Consider the following 12,961-nt stretch of genomic DNA (forward strand, 5'->3'; position numbering starts at 1 on the left):
AGTTGACACAGTGGACATCTTGTGGTTTTACCTGCCCCACATTCCTTTTTCTTTAAATATGGCATATCTAATTTGGCGGGTGGTGGTGGTGGGGATCATTCCTTCACTCCAAGTCCACATGGATCCAAACAGAGTGACTTTAGTGATTAAAATAGTTGATATCAGGATGGTGTGTGTGATGTAGGTCAGGCAATGAGAATATATATCCTCTTGGCCACTGGACTCCGTTCAGATTTGGCTGCATGACCCACATCAGGCCAAACAGAGTTGGTCCCAGGGCTTTAGAGCTATCAAGAAATATGTACACTTTTGCAACAATGTGGTTGCCTGAGTTGGGTGTAAAGACAAATGAAGCTAATGGCAGGCATTTTTTATGCTACACATAAAATATATGCCTGGAAATAAACCCAAACCAAAGAGCTTAGACATGGAGAGAGACAAATTGACCTGACGGCAATTGACCACCTGGATTCTGCTTCTCTACCCAAAGCTAGTAAGCCCTGAATCTCCCAGATATATGAACCATCATTTTTTGTTTTAAACTAACATGATATGCTGTTTCCATCCCTTGCAAATAAGGTATCTTATTAACACACCTAATTCAAATAGTGATAGCAATAAGTAGCCAATTTGTAATAGTGGCAGAGAAATGTGGTAATTAGGCAGAAATTTTAAAAGAAAAAACATCAAATTAACTTGAAGCAAGAATATACTTTATTAGACCATTTCAAAATTCAGATAGAATTATAGAATTTTAGAACTATAGAGATTTTTTCTTTTAACTTTCTAATTTTAAATTTATTTGTTAGTAGGTAAACTAAGGTCCAGAAAGAAACATCTAAAATATTCGATAGAGATTATTGACAAATGCTTCCATGTAATTATAATAATGGAAATAACATACTGCTGAAGGATTTTAAGAAATTAAAATTTTCAAGGCTAACTAACTGTATTAGGAAACAAATTAATGTTATTTTTCATGCAACTTAATCTAACCAGAAAATAACCACATATCTGAAATAGGATGAGTCTGCTAATTTAAAAATAGTTAATTTCTTTTCCTTAAAAGTAATTTCATTCTTTGTTTAAATAGGAAACATAGATAAAATTTACAAACAGACGTGAATCCAAAGACATGAGCCAGTTTACTTCATATTAAAATATTAATTTAGTTTGTTTACTCTCTAACGAATAAGTAAGCACCTATCCCATTGAAATGGAATTTTGGTTAAAATTATAAATTGACATAATCTTACTTTTAATTTCTAAGCAACTATCAGTATGTTCATGTTACCAAAATTAGTCAAGTCACTAGGAAAAATGATCAAATCCATTGTTTGGCATCATGGAGCCCAAACAACTGGCTGACTTAGATAAAGGATTCACTCTTCCATAAACTGACTTATGACATGCTGACATCACAGCAGAGGATTTGTCTTTAAAATTACACTTGGGAAAAATAAAAACCAGTTAATCTGTATTTTGAAATGTGTTTTGTTGTTTATTTCAGCCTATTAATTTATAATTGTGAATCTGGGTGGTGGAATTATGGGTTGAATTTTTTATGGGTGGGTTCAGAAGGTTTTAAAACAGAAAAGGAAACTATTAGTCTTGTCTTTGAAAAACAACAAAACACAATGGAAATATTTCACACCATATGGAGATAATATAAAAATAGCAAGAAGATTGTGTCAATTTATTATCAGTATAAAACACAGGATACACTTCCTACTCTATCTTTTGTTAAAACATGCATAATAAAATAAAGCTAAACCAATTGTTAGTTTTAATTACTGAAGCTAATAGGATACAACAAATATGCTCTCTTGAAAAAAATTAGGCTATCAAATCTCATTTAAATAATCACATAAAGCTCAAAACTTGGAAAAACAAAATAGCAAAGAGAATGAATATTGGTCAGAAGGAAAGATAAATAGGCTGAAAGAAAAAATATTGAAGTCACTCATATTCACGTTAGAGATTCCATGATTAGCAGAATATCCATTGGTACATAGATCAGTGACTTCAGCTAATGTAATTATTTGGCAAATGACTGACTACTTTCTGTGCTGTTAAAGAGTCATTAAAATTTTGCTCAGTCAATTACATGGTAATTATACAGAAACTGACCCTAGAAGATCTATTACTAATAAGCATTGAGAACATTAAAAAAATACACTTAAAAGTAAGTGTGATCATTCAGACAATCAGTGTTGATAGTATTTCCTCTGTTCAAAGGGTTGGAGAATTAATAAAATAAGTGAAAATTCTGTGAAATTATGTGGAAGTGAACTTGAACACTAGCTCAAATACTAATGTGCTGCTGCACTCTACAGGGCCCCAGGCCAAAGAAGGTCTTTCATTGTTGTGTGGTAGCCATTGGTCCCTTGGATACAGGCCTCATTAAACAATTTGCTTCAGTTTGCCTCTTTCCTTGAAAAAAAAAAAAAAAAAGAAAAAATCAAATAACATATAAGTAAAAAGAGTTAAATGAAAATATTCCTTTACTCATGTTTGGTTCTTCTCAAAGGTTTTTCAAGTCCCACATCAAGGCCACTCTGATACAGTGAGTGAGGCTTCTAGTGTGTAAAAATAAAGAGGCATTGAATGTGAGCACCTTATATTTTGTGCTCTAAGCACCTCATTTATGTTCCCCTAGCCCTGATCCTGAAGCATATGCAAATGTATGTATACAATTTATGAAAGCTTACACATAGTTTAAAATCAAAATGGGATCATACTCTACAAGTGTAACTTGCTTGATTTACTCAATATATGGCAAGCATTTTTCCTTATTATTACATATAGGTCTGTCTATGTCATTCAAATATTTCATGATATGATATGTTACAATGTGAATGGACTATAATTTATTAAATCACCTTCTGTTGATTGGTACTTATATATCATTTCCAGTTGTTGAGTACTCCTAATAACACTGCAATTTTATACATACATTTTGTGCACTTGTGTGTTTCAGTAGATTATTGTCAATAGAGTAAGTGAACATGCAACAAATACTCACATTTTAAAGGCTGATAGATACTCACAACTTTACCTTTGAACTACAGCAATGTCAAATCAAACTTTCTGAGATGATGGAAGTGTTCTCTGAGTTGTCCAGTATGGTAACCACTAGCAAATGAGGCCATTGAACACTTGAAATGTTTCTAATGAGACAAAGGAATTGAATTTTACTTTTATTTCATTTCAAATCTAAATTTTTTTATTTTATTTATTTATTTTTTAAATTTTCTTTGCTTATGGCCTTTGGCTAGGGCCTCCATAAAAATATTGAATAATATCTGTAAATAAGCAGATTTTCTTGTTCTGAGCTTCAATCAGAATACTTTAAATGTCTTACCATATGTGTGACATTTGTTGTTGATTTCTGATAGACTGTCTCTATCAAAGTAACAGACCTTGCTAGTGAGCTGACCCAAAAGCCATTTTGTGGCCTCTCATTAAAGATGAGAGCCTGTTACTTCTGTTGCAGGATGTCTGCTAGTGTCTTAAGAGAGAGATAACTTGAATCCTCTTAAGAGATAGGTGTCAGTTCATATGTGAGTACAGAACTTGTGGCAATTCTCCTTTCCCTGTATCTAGTCTTGATGTGTGGACCTATGGCAGCCCTTCTAATCATAAGCAACCAGCAGGAGAATGAAGAGCTGGCAGCTAAGCATGGTCAGAACACAAAGCTGGGGGCAGCCCGGGTGGCGCAGCGGTTTAGCGCTGCCTTCAGCCCAGGGCGTGATTCTGGAGACCTGGGATCGAGTCCCATGTCAGGCTCTCTGCATGGCGCCTGCTTCTCCCTCTGCCTGTGTCTCTGCTTCTCTCTCTGTGTGTGTCTCTATGAATAAATAAATAAAATCTTAAAAAAAAAAAAAAAAAAAGAACACAAAGCTGGAATGAGCCTGAGCACAGGGTTATATTTTGGTTCACTGACCCAATTCTGAGACTGGATGCTTCTGAGATTATTTTTAAATAAACACAAAATGTTTTTGTAGCTTAAACCACCTTTCATGGAGTTTTCTGTTATTTTCAACCAACAGTATTCTTAACTGATACCTCAAAAATTAAGAATTTTGTTCTATTTCTGGTTTTATGAGTATTACTAAAACAAGAATTGAATGTCATAATTAGTCATATATTTTTTCAAAAATATCTTCCAAATAACAGCAGATACTTAAATAGTGCCTAATATATGGAGGGCACTTATTCTAAATTTTTATATATGTTAACTAGTTTAATTTTTATAACACCTCTATGGGATAGATACTATTATTATCCATATTTAAAGATGAGAAAATTGAGACACAGAGAGGTTAGGTAAGTTGCCTATGGTTATACAGTTAGTAAGTGACAGAGTTGGGATTTGAACCTATGTAGTTTGGCTGCAGAATCCTGGACTCTATTTTACCTCTAGTATTGAAAAATGATGCATGTGCTGCAATATATCTTTCTCAATTCTATCATTATTGTTAGTTGTCTTTATAGTAAGAGTGGCCCACAGAGCCATTTAACTAAATTAATGGCAAATGAATATGAATTAAGTATTTTAATGTATCACATAATTCACAGTAAAAAGAGCACTAATAAAATTCAACTGACTAAGCATCGAAGCAAATCCTCGCTTTTCTTACTCAATTTATTTTCTTAAATTAAGTTTGACTTCACAAATTCATTTCTTGGATTTCTTTTTTCTTTCTGGGAGTCAAAAGAATACTATCCTTCCTAATGCTAGAATTATAATAGATGAATTAAGGCATTTTTTCCCATCTCTTTGACATGTCCTGACTTTGACCACATATTCTTCTTTTTCCTACCTTCCTTCTCTGATCAAGAATAATGATGCTTTTGCCCTCTCTCATCCAGGAAAGTAGCATAGAAACAAACCAAAAAACAGAGCAAGAACTTAATACTCCCACCTACTCCTGGGTTTTTATGCCTCATCTCATTTGTCCTATCAGTCTAGAGTCTTAAAATCCTGTTGGCACTCCATAAATAATAAACGGTAATAACAGAGCCTCCTGACAGCAGCAGTTAAGTAAGTAAATGTGAACCTAGATTATCTACAACGTAGAGGGCAATGGGAATTACTTTGCAGCTTTCCAGATGTTGTTAGTAGAAAATTATTGATAATTGATAATGTTTTAAGGCACTTGTTCTATTTTTTTCTCTTTTGTGTTCTTTACGTATGCACTGGCATCTGACAATGCCTTTGGAAATACATTGAGTTCAAAATCACTAAGTAGGAGTTGTGCAAAAGACAATATTATAGTGGGATGATTACAGTCAACCATCTTCATAGGCTTATTCATTATAGGTTTATTTACTGTCACCTAAGGAAGATAGGTTTTTTGTGTGTGTATACAAGTATAATAGTATTTAGTGTATAGATTTATCATCACTGCCATCTTTATTATCATTATCAAAGTGATACATTATCAGTTATAATTATCACTATTATGTGATATTTTTGTGTATTTGTCATTTAATATAATTCATTGTCTAATGATTCTTTTAAAAAATCATTGCTAGATGTGTAATTAAATGTCAGAGAATCTATATATATACTTTGGAATAAACCTACAATCTCAATTGCAAATAAATTCATGAATTAACAAATATATTTTTGCCTCTTTGGCAAATATATACACAGAGTTTATATAGATGTTATCTATTATGCAAATATGGGGTTTATTTTAGCTATGCCAGACAGAAAGTGAGAAAAGTAGAGATGATTTAGGCAGAGGATTTATAACATTCACAGGGACAGGAGCAGAGGTATTCATAATGCTCACAGCCACAGAAAAAAAATAGAGTAAGATGGACTATAAAAATGAAAATAGAATAGAATGAGAATAAATTGAATAAAGGCAATGAAATTTAAAGACTTGAAAGAGAGCCTGGGAACTATTGCTTTGATGTAGAATGCACTGAAATCAAATAAAGAATAAAATAAAAATAAGTAGGTTGAAAAAGGAGACATTCTAGAGAATTCAGATAGGAAATTTGGATTTGTTTGGCATGGGAGTGTCTTCTTTCAATTTCATGCCTATAGGAGTACAGATGGGAAACTTAAAAAAAAAGGCAGAGCCTTTAGTGGGGGCCTCAAGGGTGTTACCTCATTATTATTATTCCTGAAAGAGTACCAACTTTCCATGCTCTTTAGTTTTCTTTTGTTTCATAATGGAATTTAGGTTCAATTGCCTGTGTAACACCCTCATAGACATATCAAATATTCGGAAAAAAAAACCCAGTATTTTCTTCTCTGTGGTGGACCAAGCTTGATTTCTCTATGTGTTTGGCCCAATGTCATGAACAGCTTCCTGTGTGAAGTCTAAAATTAACTCTAGAGTTAAAAATTGAAGCAGGGTTGGAATCCTAGTTCTGCTGCTAGCAGTGTCACTTGCAGGTTCTGTAAGCTTTTGTTTCCTCATCTGTAAAATTAGGAAAACAATTGCACCTAACCCAGGGGTTGTAAGATATGAGATAAGCATTGTAAATGGAACATAGCACATGTTCAGCAGTTGATATTATTTCTTTAATTCGAACCATCTAACAGCCATTACCTCAGTCATCCACCTGCAGCTTTGGTTAATGGCTGAGTATTGTACTGATGGGAGAGATCACTCTGCCTAACCAAATGTTTTTTTTCTGGCTATGATAGGGGTATCTCTCTGGTTTATTTGTTTAGAAAGAAATAATATTCATGCATATTTGTGATAATATTAAAGTTACTATAACTCAGGAAAAACTACATATTAAAAGTCAACTATTGTTTGGAACTGCATAGAACCAACCAATTTGACCTTGTGACTCCTGCAAGATGAGATTTGAAGTATGTCATTGTGAGATTGCAGGATGTAGGGAGGCAGGGCAGGTAGAGCAGAGAATATTCTTCTGGGGTCCTTCTGAGCCTATCTGGATCCTATTCTAATATTTGAAAATAAGCGGAGCACAGTGAAGAAATGGGTAATTTACAGTGCTGCATGCCTAGTAGTTTGGGCTGACAGCTTAATGGAATCATCATCCATTCATCATTCTTAAGATCACCATTTTAGTAAAGCAAACACAGACTGGCATGACTTGTGTGGTTACTACCACTTGGTTTGGTTTGGACATTTATTAAGAAAGTTGTTTTGGGAAAGAAAGTGCAGGAGATATTTCTTTTTTTTTTTTTTTTTTAATTAATTTTTCCCCCCTGCGGTACTTTTTTTTTTTTTAATTTGAATTCAATTAATTAACCTATGTTTCAGAAGTAGAGGTCAGTGATTCATCAGTCTTATATAATACCCACTGCTCATTATATCACGTGCCCTCCTTAATGTCCATCACTCAATTACCCTACATCCCCCTCGCCCTCATCCCCTCCAGCAACTCTCAGTTTGTTTCCAATGATTTAGTCTCTTATGGTTTGTCTCCCTCTCTGATTTTGTCTTGTTTTATTTTTTCCTCTCTTCCCCTATGATCCTCTGTTTTGTTTCTTAAATTCTACATATGAATGAGATCATGTGATAATTGTCTTTCTTTGATTGATTTATTTCACTTAGCATATCCTGTAGTTCCACGCACATCTTTGCAAATGGTAAGATTTCATTCTTTTTGATGGCTGAGTAGTATTTCATTGAATGTATATACCATATCTTCTTTATTCATTCATCTATCAATGGACACCTGGGCTCTTTCCATAGTTTGGCTATTGTGGACATTGCTGCTATAAACATTGGGGTTCAGGTGCCCCTTCAGAGCAGTGCATTTGTATCTTTGGGGTAAATACCCAGTAGTTCAATTGCTGGATCTTGGGTAGCTCTATTTTTAACTTTTTGATGAACTTCTATATTGTTTTCCAAGAGTGGCTATACCAGCTTGCATTCCTATCAAGAATGTAAGAAGGTTCCCCTTTCTCTGCATTCTTGCCAACATCTGTCATTTCCTGACTTGTTAATATTAGCTATTCTGACTGATGTGAGGTGGTATCTCATTGTAGTTTTGATTTTTATTTTCCTGTTGCTGAGAGATTTGAACTTTTTTTTCACATGTCTGTTGGCCATTTGTATGTCTTCTTTGGAGAAATGTCTATTTATGTTTACTGCCCATTTCTTGATTGGATTATTTGTTCTTTGGGGGTTGAGCTTCATAAGTTCTTTATAGATTTTGGATACTAGCCCTTTATCTGACATGTCATTTGCCAATATCTTCTCCCATTCTATTGGTTGTTTTTTGGTTTTGTCCACTGTTTTCTTTGGGGTGAAAAAGCTTTTTATCTCGATGAAGTCTTAATAGTTTTTTTTTTCCTAATAGTTTATTTTTGCATTTGTTTCCCTTGCCTTTGAAGATGTGTCTATCAAGAAGTTGCTACAGCCAAGGGCACAAACATTGCTGCCTGTGTTCTCTGGGATTTTGATGGATTCCTGTCTCACACTTAGGTCTTTCATCCATTTTGAGTCTATTTTTGTGTGTTGTGTGAGGACATGGTCCAGTTTCATTCTTCTGCATGCGGCTGTCCAATTTTCCCAATACTGTTCAGTAGAAAATTAAGCAATATAGAAGAAATGGATGCATTCCTAGAGATGTATAAACTATCAAAACTGAAACAGGAAGAAATAGAAAACCTGAACAGACCCATAACCAGGAAGGAAATTGAAGCAGTAATACAAAATCTCCCAACAAACAAGAGTCCAGGGCTGGATGGCTTCCCAGGGGAATTCTACCAAACATTTAATGAAGAATTAATACCTATTCTTATGAAGCTCTTTCAAAAAAACAGAAATGGAAGGAAAACTTCTAAACTCTTTCTATGAGGCCAGCATGACTTTGATCTCAAAACCAGACAAGGACTCCACTGAAAAAGAGAATTACAGACCAATATCTCTGATGAACATGAATGCCAAAATTCTCACCAAGATACTAGCCAATAGGATCCAACAGTACATTAAAAGTATTATTCACCACGACTAAGTGGGATTTATTCCTGGACTGCAAAGGTGGTTCAGCATCCCTAAATCAATCAGTGTGGTACACTACATTAATAAATGAAAGGATAAGAACCTTATGATCCTCTCAATAGATGCAGAAAAAGCATTTGACAAAACACAGCATCCTTTCTTGATTAAAATCTTCATAGTGTAGGGATAGAGGCAACATAGCTCAATATCATAAAATCCATATACAAAAAGCCCACAGTGAATATCATTCTCAATGGGGAAAAATCGAAAGCTTTTCCCCTAAAGTTAGGAACATGGCAAGGATATCCACTCTCACCCTTATTGTTCAACATAGTATATAGAAGTCCTCACCTCAGCAATCAGACAACAAAAAGAAATAAAAGGCATCTGAATTGGCAAAGAAGTCAAACTCTCATTCTTTGCAGATGACATGATAATCTATATGGAAAACCCAAAAGACTCCACCTCAAAATTGCTAGAACTCATACATGAGTTCAGCAAAGTGGCAGGACATAAAATCAGCGCACAGAAATCAGTTGCATTTCTATACACTAAAAATGGGACAGGAGAAAGAAAAATTAAGGAATCTATCCCATTTACAATTGTACCGAAAACCGTAAGATACCTAGGAATAAATCTAACCAAAGAGGTGAAACATCTGGGCTCAGAAAACAATAGAATACTCATGAAAGAAATTGAGGAAGACACAAAGAAATGGAAAAGCATTCCATGCTCATGGATTGGAAGAACAAATATTGTTAAAATGTCTATGCTACCTAGAGCAAGCTATGCATTCATGCAACCCCTATCAAAATACTATCAATGTATTTCACAGAACTGGAATAAGTAATCCTATAATTTGTATAATTTGTAGGGAACTAGAAAAGACTCCAAGTAGCCCAAGAAATATTGAAAAAGAAAACTGAAACTGGTAGCATCTGTACTCTGTACTCTGTACTGTACTCTGTTACAAAGCTGTAATCATCGAGACAATATGGTACTGGCTTAAAAACAGACACATAGATCAATAGAACAGAAGAGAAAACCCAGAAATGAACCTAATTTTCAACAAAGCAGGAAAAAAAATCCAATGGAAAAAAGATAGCCTCTTCAACAAATGGTGTTGGGAAGCTTTTGTAAATAATGTTGCAGTAAACATGTATCTTCTCAAATTAGTTTTTTTATTTTCTTTGGGTAAATACCCAGACATGGTGTTGCTGGACCATATGGTAGTTCTATTTTTAATTTTTTGAGGAATCTTCATATTGTTTTCCATAGTGGTGGCGCCAATTTATATTCCCATCAACAGTGAATAAGGAATCTCTTTTCTCTACATCCTTACCAACACTTGTTATTACTTGTGTTTTTGATAACAGCCATTCTAACAAGTTTGAAGTGATATCTCATTGTGATTTTGATTTGCATTTCCCTGATTATTAGTGATATTGAATATCTTTTCATGTGCCTATTGGCCATCTATGTATGTCTTCTTTGGAAAAATATCTATTCAAATTATTTACCCATTTTTAAATCTGGCTGTTCAGGTTTTTTGTTTTTGAGTTCTTTATATATTTTGGATATTAGCCCCTTACCTGATATGTGATTTGTAAATATTTTCTCCCATTCAGAATGTTACCTTTTTATTTTATTGGTGGTTTCCTTCACTATACAGAAGCCTTTTAGTCTGATGTAGTCCTATTTGTTTTTGGTTTTGTTTTGTTTTGTTTGCTTTTGTAGTTCTTACCTGAGAAGCCAGATCAAAAAAATATATATATATATTGCTAAGACTAATGTCAAAGAGTTTGCTGCATATATTTTCTTGTTTTATTGTTTCAGATTTTATATTTAAGTCTTTACTCTATTTTGAGTTTATTTTGTGTATAGTGTAAGATAGCAGTCCACTTTCATTCCTTTGCCTGTGATTGTCTGGTTTTCCTAAAACCATTTATTGAAGAGACTGTCCTTTCCTCATTGTATATTTTTGCCTTCTTTGTCATAGATTAATTGACTATATATGTGTGGATCTGTTTCTGAATTCTCTTTTCTGTCCCATTGATCTATGTGGTTATGCCAATACCATACTGTTTTGATTACTATAGCTTTGCAGTATAGTTTGAAATCAGAGAGCATGATACCACCACTTTTATTCTTTCTCAAGATTGCTTTGGCTATTTGGGGTCTTTAATGGTTCCATAAAATTTTAGAATTATTTGTTCAAGTTCTGTGAAAAAAATGCCATTGGAATTTTGATAGAGATTGCATTAAATTTGTAGATTGCTTTGGTAATCTGGACATTTTAACAATATTAATTCTTCCAGTTTATGAACAGGAAATATCTTTGTATTTATTTGTATCTTCAATTTATTTTGTCATTGTTATATAATTTTCAGTCTACAGGTATTTCACCTCCTTGGTTAATTTTATTCCTAGGTATTGTATTCTTTTTGATGCTATTGCAAATGGAATGTTTTTTTAAAAATTTTCTTCCTGATAAATTTCTGTTATTAGTATATAGGTACAACCAATTTTAATATACTAATTTTATGTCCTGTAACTTTACTGAACTTATTTATTAGTTTAAGAGTTATTTGGTGGAATCCTCAGGGTTTTCTATAGATAGAATGATGTCATCTGCAAATAGTGATAGTTTTATTTCTTTCTTTTCTATTCGGATGTTTTTATTCCTTTTTCTTACCTAATTGCCATGGCTAGGGCTTCCAATACAATGTTGAATAAAAGTGGTGAAAATGGACATCCTTGTCTTATTTCTGATTTTAGACAAAGCTTTCAGCTTTCCACTGTTAAGTATGATGTTTGCTGTGGGTTTGTCATATATTACCTTTGTTTTTATTTCCATTTGTGTGGAAAATCATTTTTCCATCCTTTTACTTTCATTGTGTGTGTGTTTTAGATGGGATGTCAGTCTGTTGTGGGAAAATAATGAGTCTTGTTTTTGTTTTGCTTTGTTTTGTTTTGTTTTTATTTTTGTTATCCATTCAGTTACTCTAAATCTTTGGAGAATTTAGTCCATTTACATTTAAAGTAATTGTTGATAGGTATGTACTTGTTGCCATTTTGTTCATTGTTTTCTAGAGGTTTTGTAGTTCCTCTGTGTTCCTTTCTTCTCTTTCTTCTTTTGTGGTTTTATGAATTTTAGTATTACTTTAGATTCCTATCTCATTATCTTTTGTGTATCTAATGTAAGTTTTTGCTTTGGGGTTATTGTGAGGTATTGCAATCATAGATCCTGCTGATCCCTAGATAAAAGATCTGGAGGTGTCCCCTGAGAAACATTTGCAAGAATTGGGGCTTTAGCAAGTGGTTAAACACCTTTCTGGGAGGTACCAGTGAGCTCTGGTGAGGCCAAGGGAAGGTGTGTACATAGTATGTCCCTGCCTATATTCCCTAAGAACAGCTCTGTAGCCTTTAGATCAGGGGCAAACCTGAATCCTGTCCCTCAGGGTGAAGCTCCAGGACAATTAAGTGGGCCTTTTTCATGTACAGACTGGGGGTGTTATTTCAGTGTGCTGTCTGCTGCCCAGAATTGTCTTTCTTATTGTTATAGACCCTTGAGGTCCAAAAGCACAAGTCCCTTGACTACCAGAGCCAGACAATCAAGAGGCCTTCTCCATGTGAACTGCACTCCCACTGGCTTTAATAAGGCTGTGGTTGCCTGTGACTTTATTGAGTCCAGGAAAAAGTGTTGGGAGCAGGTATGCCTGCAGTATTAATAATGCCAGGGAAGAGCACTAGGAGTAAAGCGTACCTATGGCTTTAGTGAGGATTGGGATGACCTCTGGGAGCAAGGCAAGGCTATAGCTTTATTAAGGTTGTGTCCATGTGTGCCTGCCTATGTTAACAAGGCAGAAAGAGTGCAAAAAATGTCACTTTCGGGATGCCTGGGTGGCTCGGTGGTTGGGCGCCTGTCTTCGGTTCAGGTCGTGATCCTGGGATCTGGGATCGTGTCCCACTTCGGGCTCCCTGCATGGAGCCTGCTTCTCCCTCTGCCT

The 12,961-nt window shown here is 34.5% G+C and overlaps 1 protein-coding gene across 1 annotated transcript in view; it reads left to right on the forward strand.

Moving 5' to 3' along the window:
• LMNTD1 (lamin tail domain containing 1) overlaps window positions 1-12,961 on the forward strand; it is a 449,003-nt gene that overhangs the window by 92,106 nt on the left and 343,936 nt on the right. The window lies entirely within an intron of this gene.

This window comes from Vulpes vulpes, chromosome 8, assembly GCF_048418805.1.
Source record: "Vulpes vulpes isolate BD-2025 chromosome 8, VulVul3, whole genome shotgun sequence".
Classification (NCBI taxonomy): domain Eukaryota; kingdom Metazoa; phylum Chordata; class Mammalia; order Carnivora; family Canidae; genus Vulpes; species Vulpes vulpes.